Here is a 12,625-nt window from a genome sequence, read left to right as displayed (position 1 = left end):
CATTGTTGTGATGTATTTTCCTTAAAGGAAAACTGTCAGTTGGAGAAGAAAGTTGATTGCGGTTGCATCCAGTGACTCACAGGGGGACCATCCAGTTATATCCAGTGACTCACAGGGGGCATCTTTTTCTTTTTTTTTCTCTATGCGGCCCAGACGGCCGTTATGACTTTCTCCAGCGAAGACTCAACTTCACAGAAACTGCTGAGCAAACATTTCCAACATCAATTTTCCATACCAATAGTTCCCTTAATGATAATAAATGCCCACACAATAATAGTCCTACTTCTATTGTGCCTATTCTATTGTGTGTAATAATGTTCCTTTTGTGCCCTCACTCTGTAATGCAGCCCCACTGTGCCCCTAAAAAGAAGTTAAAGAGGCACAAGTATAAAGAACAGACATACAAAGCTTCTGAGTGTCCGCACTGTGCAGTCTTCTCACCTAACCAAATCAGAGGTTAACGGTGAAGTGGCCAGAAGGAACTGAGCAGAGAAGAGACGGGTGCGGCAGGTGAATCAATAGGCAAGGCTAAAGGAGTAGGACAGTGTTCAGAGAGAGCACAGGCAATTGCAAAGAGCACACAGAATAAGCACAATTTCCATGGCCAAAAGTGCAGTCTCAGTTGGACCTTACAAAACGAAGATAGTCCCAACAGGCACAGTCCAAACAGTACTCCAATGAAGTACATAGGCAGTGACATAATACAAATACTGTATCATAAAAGTATAACTAAACAGGCATGATATGGAAATACATCTGCAGAAGATACATAGTAAATTATTGTTACCAACTTACCTGACCTGGCTCCAGCAAGGGAATCCTGTGGCCTCTGCAGCGCTGCCCTGGACCATCAGAAGAACGCCATGGCAGCGACTGCCGTTAAGCTCCAAGGGTCACAGGTGTTTCTATTTGGATCAGAGGGGCCGGTCCAATCCGCTCCTGAACCGGACCTCTGACTTCCTATATAGTGTGCAATGTCCCTTATTTTGTGCCTGTTATATTGCCTATTGCCTTGTACTCTTGATCTTGCTCTGTCTTGCTGACTTTCCCTGTTTGCCGCCAACCCAGACCTCTTGTCTGACTTTAGACTGTGATTTTGGATCCTGATTTTGTACTCTTGTTGACTACTGAATGCTGACTACTCTCTTGTGTTGTTCATCTTGTCTGCATTATACGTTCCACATATACAGGTTAGGGACTGTTGCCCAGTTGCTCGCTGCCATGTAGGGCAGATTGCGGCAAGTAGGCAGGGACAGCGGGCGGGGCGCTTAGGATTCACTGTCTGTGTCTCTCCTGTACATCTCTATGACCCCAGTCGTAACAGTTACAGTTAGTAAATACTAACAATACCTAATATACTGACGTTCATCATTGCTTTGTCGGTGCAGTATAACTTTGGAGAAAAAAAATTAGATATATTATTTAAGGATTAAACTGAATTTCATATTTTCCAAAGAGTCAACGAAACGTCGAGGTTTTCACCAATTATTGGGAATAAAAAGGTAATATGTAATGTGTCCGTGTAAACGTCTTTGTGCGCGTTCTTCTCCACCTGTCCACGGCCTCAGCCATCCCACCGGTCACTCTGCCAATTTCTATTGCACATCAAAGCTTAATTGACATTTAACTAATTTGGTTACCAGGCAAATCAGTGAACAGATGCTATTGCTGGATCTTTTTTGATGGAAGCTTTTGAGGAAGATGGTCAGTCCTGGGAGATTTTTAGCTGGCTCCTCGCCATGCCTTAAAAGCTTAGTCCACCGGCAAATGACTCACACTGGATGTGACAAATAAACTGGAGTTAACACTTAACAACGTGAAGAAAGAACATTCTCTGGCTGGATATCTGTGGAATCTGTTGGGAATTCCATTTAATATGTCGGCGGCCTAAATACTGATATACAAAAATACAGATATAAGTAGTAGGAGTCTAAAAGGAACAGTTCTGTTTGTCCTCACTCGTGACTACTTCATTTCTACTTACAGTTGTTTCCTAAAACAAATGATGGAATTTAACCTTTTTATATTTATTAAGCCTTGCTTGCTGTTTACGGTATGTCCAGTACTTCCAGTACTTATCAGCTACTGTATGTCCTGCAGCAAGTGGTGTATTCTCTCCAGTCTGACACAGTGCTCTCTGCTGCCACCTCTGTCCATGTCAGGAACTGTCCAGAGCAGCAGCAAATCCCCATAGAAAACCTCTGCTGCTCTGGACAGTTCCTGACATGGACAGAAGTGGCAGCAGAGAGCATTGGAGAGAATACACCACTTCCTGCAGGACATACAGCAGACGATAAGTACTGGAAGACTTGAGTTTTTTAATAACTTTTTGGCACCAACTGATTTAAAAATATTTTAAATCAGAGTACATTTGTTCCACCAAATGCAAAATTAATATAATACATAGTTATACTGTGGAGCAAAATGTAGGAATCCCATTCCATGTATCCTGTGTCTGAATCAATTTTTTATTTGGCACCAGGACAATGTAATATAATATATACACATCATGTTATAAATTTGTTGATTAAAATTCCTGCTCATTTTGTGATAAGGAGTCCAGTGGGTGGGAGTCCAAAAAGGAGCTTATTGTTACCTGTCCGTGCTCCCCCGGTGTCCCTCGCTAATCACAGCCCTCCCACTTCCTGACTGTGACGAGAGTGACAGCCCACTTAGCCAATCACTGGCCGGCGCTGTCTCAATCTCTTTTCAATCTCCTTCCATCAGTTCTCAGTTGCTGCTTTCTGATGAAAACACAAAAATCTGTGGGTGAGTATTTCTCTCTGTCTCCCCCTCCTCCCCCCTCCGCTCTAAGATGCTAATGTAAACAAGTCCCTGGATGGCTGTTTCTGCACTATGTAATGGTGGGAGGCTTAATCTGAGATCACGTTGCTGATGAACTCACTGTCATTAATCCTCCTTTTACAAAAAGCAGATACAGCTGTCTATGGAGCTGTCTCAGAAGGGAGAGGGGAGGAGGGAGAGACAGAGAGAAAAGCTCCCACACAGATTTTTGTGTCTTCAGCAGAAAAAAGTAGCTGAGAACTGGGGGAAGGAGACTGAATAGATAATAACAGGTATGAAAAGAACTGTTAGTCTCCGGGAGGAGGGATGATTTTGCATGCATGGGTCTAATTGTGACTGCGGCAGGGGAGAGAGGGGGCAGAGCTCACGAGTGCGCGCCCAGCCTCCCTTCCCTTCCCCCTGCCGGCCTCCATAGCCAGGAAACCGGAAGCTTGAGGCTTCCATTTCCATGGTTACCATGGGGGCTCTGCGTTCACCTTGCAGAGCCCCGATGGACAGCGGACAGAGAATTCTCCCTCTATAGAGAGAGAATTCTCTGTCAGAAGCCCTATAGATGCTGCTGTCGTGCTGACCGCAGTATCTATAGGGTTAACTTTCAGCACTGAAGCGCGGCTCCGGTGCTGAGAGTTGCGGCGGCTCTCTGACTATGACTGATAGCCGGGACCCGCCGCAGATGACACAGGCGCAGCTCCTGCGCCTGTGTCATCCTGCGCCATAAATTAACATTGCTGTAGCATCAGGCATAGGCTACAGCGACGTTAATTTACTGCCCAGCGGCGGGAGGGGGTTAAAATTCCATATTTACAATCACTTTTCTATTCTAATTTCAAAAAATCAGAACAATTATTTTTTTTATACAAATATTTAGTCATTTCACCGCTCATATTTTCCTACTACCTGAATTCTTTCCATTGCTTGATGAAACCGTATGTAAACTACAGATGCAAATGACTCAGTAATGTGGATTTCTTCATCCTACACAATGAAGCACACCCTCGCTATTATTCGCTATAATCAGGCCAATTATGAAAACTATAGTAAGTCCGTCTAATCAGATCTCGTACACAGAAGGAAAACGATGATGCATCACGAAGAGACATTGGATAGAAGACAATGCCACAACGCTGTCTAGACGAAAAGACATTGTTAATTGAATTATTCTCGTCTTAATTGCTTCAGTAAGTCTTAAAATTGCTCTGTGTAAAATCCATGGTGAACTGCCCGCCTTGCACATTACACGTCCATTTTAATGAGAAGTAAACAGAATAATTGCTGATATCGCCGAAAAAGAGAAGATGAAAGCGGGAGAACGGAGCAGGCTGCGCCTTCATATTCTTCAAATGTAAGAAACTCGCCTCATATATTCTAAGGACAAAGGTATCAGGACCCTCCTCTAATTCAGAGAACGCTCGTGTTTCATTCAGTCCCATTGTGATAGGTGGAGGAAATCCGGCCCCTACCCATGTCTGCCCATTTGTGTAAGAATGGGTCTTTGATGAGCGAACCTGGAGCATGCTCGAGTCGATCCGAACCCGAACGTTCGGCATTTGATTAGCGGTGGCTGCTGAAGTTGGATAAAGCCCTAAGGCTATGTGGAAATCATGGATATAGTCATTGGCTGTATCCATGTTCTCCAGACAACCTTAGAGCTTTATCCAACTTCAGCAGCTCCAGCTAATCAAATGCCGAACGTTCGGGCTCGGATGGACTCGAACCCGGTTCGCTCATCTCTAGTCGTTTTTAAAGAGTTAAAGGGGTAGTTCACAAAAAAATCTTCGCACACAAATCCTGCACACAGTGGACACAGGGATAACAATGGAAAATCTGCACCCTTTGCGCACCAGAGTTCTCAGATGATCATCCTGGCTGAAGATGGGTAGGTGTTTTTCAACAATATTACGAACTTTGTAAAATTGTTTAGAAAATGTTGTCACAAAAGTAAGTAAATTGTCATTATTTTAAGATGTTTTTTTCAGATTTGCCAGGGCCATATAACAAATCCTTTCTGTCCTTTTGGCTAGCTATATTAACCCCTTCACGTCAGCCATCTGTATATATACGTTCCTATTGCACATGCCCCGTGCAGTAGGAATGTACATATACGTTCCTGACTGACAGGGGCTTTGTGATGAGAACGGGATCGCTGCAGGGACAGCGATCCCGCTCTCATCTGTGTACAGCACCGGAGATAATGAGGATCAGCTGCGGGATCGCAGCTGACCCCCATTAACCCCTTAGTGACCGCCGAAACGGCGGTCACTAATGGGCCGGTGCCGCCGCTGTATTTCATCTCCCCCCACCGTGAATCCACGGTGGGGGGAGATGAAATAAGTAAAAATCAGACCCCAGATCAGCCCCTAGTGCCCCAGTCACTAACCCCCCCTCCCGCGGCGGCCATCGGATCCAAGATGGCCGCCGCGATCACTGTGAACAGACTAATGTCTGTTCACAGTGATCAAAAAAGAAAAATGAATGAAAGCCCCATGCTCTCCGCCACCGGAGGTAGCGGAGAGCATGGGGCAGCCATCGGGACCCCACCTGTGGGGTCCCAGTACAAGCGATCAGCGGTATATACTATATACCGCTGATCGCTTGTGCCATGTGCCGCCGGCAATTTTTATCCCCTGTCACCATGAATGATTGGTGACAGGGGATAAAAAGTGATGTCCCCCCACCCCCCAAGTCGCCGCCCCCCCCCCCCTTCCCGTCCCCCAGTCACCCCCCCCCCCCCCCTTCCCCATATACTCACCTGCTCCTGGAGCTCCTTCCTCCTCGGTGTCCTGGCTGGTTATGAAGTGCGCATGCGCTCCACAACCAGCCAAGCTCTGAAAATTTAAAGTGACAGAGACCAATTTGGTCTCTGTCACTGAACTATGATTACTGAGATAGAAAATATCACAGTAATCATAGTAATACAGTGAAAATGAATGTATAAAGTACAAAAAGTGACAAACATACAAAAAAATGAAACACACACTTTTTATTATAGTAATAATTGCAGTTTACTCCCAAATTACCCCTAACCCCCCCCCCCCCCCCCCAGATTACCCGTAACCACCGCAGGTTGCCCGTAACCACCGCACGTTGCCCGTAACCACCGGACGTTGCCCGTAACCACCCCAGGTTGTCCGTAATCACGTCAGATTGCACGTAACCCCCCAGATTACCCGTAACCACCGCACGTTGCCCATAACCACCGCACGTTGCCCGTAACCACCACACGTTGCCAGTGACCCCCTCCAGATTGCTCGTAATCACCCCAGATTGTCTGTAACCACAGCAGGTTGTCCGTATTCACCCCACGTTGCCCATAACCACCCCAGGTTGCCTCTAACCTCCCCAGGTTGCCTGTGACCACCCCATGTTGACCGTATCCACCCCAGATTATCCGTATCCACCCCAGATTATCCGTAACCACCCCAGATTACCCGTAACCACCTCAGACTGCCCGTAACCATCTCAGACTGCCCTTAACCACCTCTAGATTACCCGGATCCACCCCAGACTGTCCGTAACCACCCCACATTACCTGTAATCTAATTTTTTTTATTGTATTTTAGTAACTGCGCTATTATAATAACTGTTACTAGCTGCGGTTTTGCTCCAGCAAATTGGAGCTCCTTCCCTTCTGAGCCTGGCTGTGTGCCCATACAGTGGTTTATGCCCACATATGGGGTACCGTTGTACTCAGGAGAACCTGCATTACAGATTTTGGGGTACATTTTTTCTCCTGTTCCTTGTGAAATTTAGGAATTTCAAACTAAACCAACATATTATTGGAAAAATTCAAGTTTTTCATTTTTACTGGCCAATTTTGAATACTTTCCTCTAATACCTGTGGGGCCAAAATGCTCATCCTACCCCAAGATGAATTCTTTGAGGGGTGTACTTTCCGAAATGGGGTGACTTTTGGGGGGATTCTATTCTGTAGACATTACAGGGGCGCTGCAAATGCACCTGGTGCTCAGAAATTTCTTCAGAAAAATCTGCAGAGAAAATGCTAATTGGCGCTCCTTCCCTTCTGAGCCCGGCTGTGTGCCCATGCAGTGGTTTATGCCCACATATGGGGTACCGTTCTACTCAGGAGACCCTGCGTTACAGATTTTGGGGTGAATTTTCTCTCCTGTTCCTCGTGAAATTGAGAAATTTCAAACTAAAGGAACATATTATTGGAAAAATTCGAGTTTTTCATTTTTACTGTCTACTTTTGAATACTTTCCTCTAATACCTGTGGGGTCAAAATGCTCACCACACCCCAAAATGAATTCTTTGAGGGGTGTACTTTCCAAAATGGAGTGACTTATGGGTTTTTTTCTCTCTGCTGACACTACAGGGGCTCTGCAAATGCACCTGGTGCTCGGTAACTTCTTCAGCAAAATCTGCAATGGAAAAGCTAATTGGCGCTCCTTCCCTTCTGAGCCCCGCTGTGTGCCCATGCAGTGGTTTACGCCCACATATGGGGTACCGTAGTACTCAAGAGAACATGTGTTACAAATTTTGGGGTGCTTTTTCTCTCATGTTCCTTTTGAAAATGAGAAACTTTAATCTAAATGTATATATTATTGGAAAATTTTAATTTTTAATTTTTTTACGGCCTAATGGTGAATACTTTCCTCCAGCCCCTGTAGGGTTAAAATGCTCATTATACCCCTAGATTAATTCTTTAAGTTGTCTAGTTTCCAAAATGGGGTAACTTATGGGTGTTTCCAGTATACAAACCTCCTAAATCAACTTAAAATAAGAACTGGTCCCTAAAAAAATCAGTTTTGGAAACTTTCACGAAAATGTGGTAATTTGCTGATACATTTCTAACCCCCGTAACACCCTAAAAAAGTAAAATATGTTTATGAAATTATGCCAGAATAAAGAAGACATATTGGTAATGTGACTTAGTAACTAATTTATGTAATACAACTTTCTTTTTTTAGAAGCAGAGAATTTCAAAGTTCATAAAATGCTAATTTTTTAAATTTTTCATGATATTTTGATGTTTTTCACAAAAAACACACAAAGTAGTGACCAAATTTTGCCACTAATATAAAGTGCCATATGTGACGAAAAAACTATCTCAGAATCGCTAGCATACATTAAAGCATCACTGAGCTATAAGCGCATAAAGTGAGACAGGTCAGATTTTGAAAAATGAGCCTGGTCTTTTAGGTGCAAATAGGCTTGGTCTTGAAGGGGTTAATGCCCCTATTGATATCTCTATCATGATAGCCCCTATTTTTTAAACGCAACATCAAAGAATCCATTTCTTGTTTATACGCCCATTCAGATGAGCAGTTTCTACGTATTCTAATACACTCTCCCACGAGGAGAGCCCTCACAGTGTGTCTGGGATGACATGAGTCTGCCCGTAGGAGAGTGTTCCCCGCAGTGGGTTTTCTGTAGTTTGTAGTGTGAATTCTGTCAGAAAAAGCAGTCAATTTTATGTCCCAAAAAGTTCTTTCATTTTTATGCCAGTCATAGGTAAAACGGAAAGCAAAAGGGTTATTGTTACAGCAGGACATAAAGTTCGGTATGGCCGCCACATCGGAACGCCATATAATGATGACATCATCAATGTAGCAGCCATACCAAACAATGTCCTGACTGAACGGGTTAGAAACATCAAAAATATAACTCTCCTCCCACCAGGCTACATATAAATTAGCAATGGCTGGTGAGCATTTAGCACCCATTGATGCTCCAACACACTGTAAATAATAATTGTTATAAAACATAAAATAATTATGAATTAACAAAAATTCTACAGCTAGTCTGATAAACAAAATGTGGTGGTATGTAACAGCTCTGGTGGCTAAGGAGTGTAAAGAGTTTCAATGTCCCTCGTAATCCGCGTGTATTCCGGACTCCATGTTTGTGCACCCACAGCTTGCAGGACATGTTTAGTGTCCCTCAAATAACCAAAATATCTGGTGACCAGGGGTTGTGATAGAGAATCTATCCACTCTCCCAAACGTTCATTCAAGGAACCGATTCCCGCAACGATAGGACTCATAGGCGGCGGGAACCGATCCTTGTGAATCTTCGGGAGCGAGTGGAAAATAGGGACAACTGGATTGTCTGGGACAAGGTATTCACTTTCTTTCTGTGTGATTACACCCAAAGAAACACCTTCCTCAGCTAGCTTGGCCGAAGCATCACAATATATTTTTGTGGGGTCTGACAAAAGGTGCTTATATGTTACATTGTCAGCAAGCATTGATTCATTTATTTTACATAAAGACCTTTGTCCAAAGGGACCACTGCCCCACCCTTGTCCGCAGAACCGACCAACAGATCACTGTTCTTTTTTAAAGAATTTATAGCGGTCTGTTCACACTTAGGGCCCTATTCCACCGGACGATTATCGTTTGCATAATCGTTAACGATTAACGATCTCGAACGACCGCTATTGCGAAAGACATCCAAGGAATCAGTTCTTGCTTGTAGTGGATAGAAATGGGGATTTGTCACTGTAGCAGGTATGTGTCTGATGTTATTGGTTCTCACATAAACTTTGTAGAGTAGATGTAGCAACACATTCCTCAAAGGTGGTAAACGCCATGGTCATGTTCACACTAGGATCCTCAGTATTTTCTGTGATGAATTCCTGGTTGATTTGCAGTTGGTCCTCATTAGAAAAGTGTTTTTTAACCGTGATCAGGCGTGCAAATTTGTTTACATCCATGATAGTTTTATAGAGATCAAAGTCATAAGAAGGTGCAAAATTCAATCCTAGCCAGTAACTTTACATGTGGGGGTAGAAAGTGCACTTGCTGCAAACATATAGAACAAACGCAGCATGTGCACAGCAACATAGACCATCAAGAACACCAAGTCCGTAGTTTTATTACCACCTATATTGTATACTTTATTAAATGCCAGATATGTAACATTGGGTATGTGGGCTGTACTAAACGGAAAATGAAAGACAGATTAAGAGAAGACATTTATGGAGCAACCCACAATAATGTCAGAAATGCTTCTAAGGTTTCAAAAATTTTTCTTCCATTCCCGCAGGTGATGTGTCTGCACTAAGTATCACTGGCATAGAAAGGGTGTCCTGCCCCGACCGTGGAGGAGATAGAAGACAAAAATTACTCGGCAGGGGATTGGATACTTATGCTATCTACATCTTTTCCAAATGGCTTAAATCATAGAATGGATCTTTTACTTAAATATTTGTATTTCTGTGTATTTTATACTAGTTTTGTATCAGTGTTTATCTATGTGAAGCATAAATTAGCCAGCAGGTGGGAGTGGGAGGGGAGGTTCCAATTCTCACATAAATTCCCTGCTTGGCCTCATACACACTATCTATGATTAAGGGCCGGTAAGGCCAGAAACGTGTCGGACTGTGTGTCCTGTATGCATTTCCATAGACTTTTATGGACTCTTGTGATGACTTTTTATCAAGATTATCAATAAACGAAAAAATTTTTGCCAGCAAGTGCCGACTCCTACAAGTTCCTTCGTTATCGTTTACCCTGGATCCAAAGGTCCTCTGGTCGTGCACTACCCAGGTGAGCCGGTTACCACTATCTGCTTCTACCACTTACAAGCTATGTGTTATTCTGGAAGTTTGATGGAAAACAGCTGTGTAAAACTTTAAATACTTAGCTTTTTGAGTATTAGGTACATCATGTATGTGTAAGGGTAGCTTCACATGTATCGCATTGCAGTGGATTTCATGATGTGGGTTCCACAGCGAAATCTGCTGCTATACCCGGTACTGTCATTTTCTATGGCTTTAAAGGGAATCTGTCAGCACTTGGGCTGGTCCCGGGGTGCTGACAGTGCAGTGTAGATGTGTGCCCCTATAGTGTGTGGTACCTTTCTTGAAGCCATTGGTGCTGTAGATTTTCCACAATTTTGCTTAATACCTTTGAAACAAGCATCAAAGAGGAGTAGTGGTGAGTTGTTTGTGACGCACTTCAGCACGCCTCACCACTTCTTCTTCCCCCGTTTGCCACATATATTGATTTGGGCCCAGCCTCCTGCTCCTTGGTGAAGTCATCTCCATGCGTGCATGAGCCAAGGCTGGCAAGGGCCACGTGTGCCCCCTTGCCAGTTTGTGCCTACGCCCTGCATCTGTCCGTTCTGCATGCTCCTCGCCAGAATCACGCATGTGCCATAGTGTGGAGGAGCGGCGCAGGCATTCAGTTGGCATGCGCACCTGAAGATGACGTCACTAGGAAGCAGGAGGCTGGCCTGAAATCAATATGCACGGCAAACAGAGGAGGAAGAAGTGGTGTGGTGTGCTAAAGTATGGCACAAACACCTCCCCACTACTCCTCTTTGACACTTGTTTCAAATGTATCTGGCAAGATTGTGGAAAATCTACAGCACTGATGGCTTCAAGAAAGATGTCACACACAATAGGGGACACACATCTACACTGCACTGGACTAGCCCAAGTGCTGACAGATTCCCTTTAAAGTCATAAATGTATCTATTAATGTAAAGCCCCTGCCCACTTTCCCCCCGCCCCCCCTACTGCCCTGCTAATACGTTACCTCCTTCTCAGGCTTCTGGCTCTCTTGTGTCCTCAGCCAATCAGTGTGAGGACCCGCCGCAGCCACTGATTGCCTGAGTGGGACGTCAGGGAGTCGGGAGCCTCAGAAGCAAGCGGGAGTTGATGTTGCGAATTTTGTACCCGGTATCGCAGCAGATTTTTTTTGTTTAGTGTGCAGCTATGCAGCCCTCTTCACTTCAAATTGCAATGCACTGTGTGTTCTGACACCTTACTCATTTTCTTTGTGCTAGTCCTTAAGTTCTATGTGAAACATTTAGCCTGTCATTAATCCACCATTAACTCTTCACCCCTTTATGGGGAACTGCATTTAAGGCTGGTGAAACAGCGGTTGAAACTAACTTAAATGTTTATAGATCTTTTTTTCCAGGAGGAAGGACAACACATCGTTGAGGAAGAGACAGATGTTGGAGCCATTCCAGATCTCAAAGAAGCAATCCTAGCTGTATGCCAATTTTACCATCTCAGATGATTAAGAAGAGCCAAAAAGCCTGAAGCCAATGAACAACGAAGACGTAAAGCCATTCCCATCCCTTTCATATTAGGAAAGAATAGACTAGAATCTGACTTTTCACTTTCATTTGTTAAGCCTCAAAGTGGTGAAGACCTCAGCATACACACAGAATGGGACAGATTGTCATCTGCTTTTGATAATGGTTTCAAAGGGGGGACTGTTAAGGATGCGGTATTTTGTATACTTAGTGAAGCCAATACAATATGGCGCTGACTTTTTTTAACACGTAGAGATTAGAAATGAGCAAACCTCGAGCATGCTCAACTTCATCCGAACTCAATTGTTTGGCATTTGATTAGCGGTGGCTGCTGAGGTTGGATAAAGCCCTAAGGCTATGTGGAAAACATGGATATAGTCATTGGCTGTATCCATGTTTTCCAGCAAACCTTAGAGCTTTATCCAAGTTCAGCAGCCCCAGCTAATCAAATGCCGAACGATTGGGTTCGGATGAACTCGAGCATGTTCGAGGTTCGCTAATCTCTAGTAGAGATGTTACATTCCTTCAAGCTTATGTAAGGAAACACTAGTGCTACGTAAGTAACTTTTTTCGTACCTCACCCAATGAAGTACTGACACGAGCCCTAGGATATATAAACTGGCTCCCATCTTTGATTAAAGAAGCTACACCTTAAAGGAGAACTATCAGCAAGTTATACGAATCTCCAGGGACGCTGAGGAAGAACGTATGTGTCTTATCTTCCTCCTCGGCGCTGGTCCTGCACTGTTTATTGGGGTAAACTCCACTTCGGAGCACTGTTAGGAGCACTGATGCATCATCCGGCCAT

Source organism: Dendropsophus ebraccatus, chromosome 15 (assembly GCF_027789765.1).
Source record: "Dendropsophus ebraccatus isolate aDenEbr1 chromosome 15, aDenEbr1.pat, whole genome shotgun sequence".
Classification (NCBI taxonomy): Eukaryota; Metazoa; Chordata; class Amphibia; order Anura; family Hylidae; genus Dendropsophus; species Dendropsophus ebraccatus.
The sequence above is the reverse complement of the archived record's forward strand: the minus strand, read 5'-3'. Positions refer to the sequence as shown.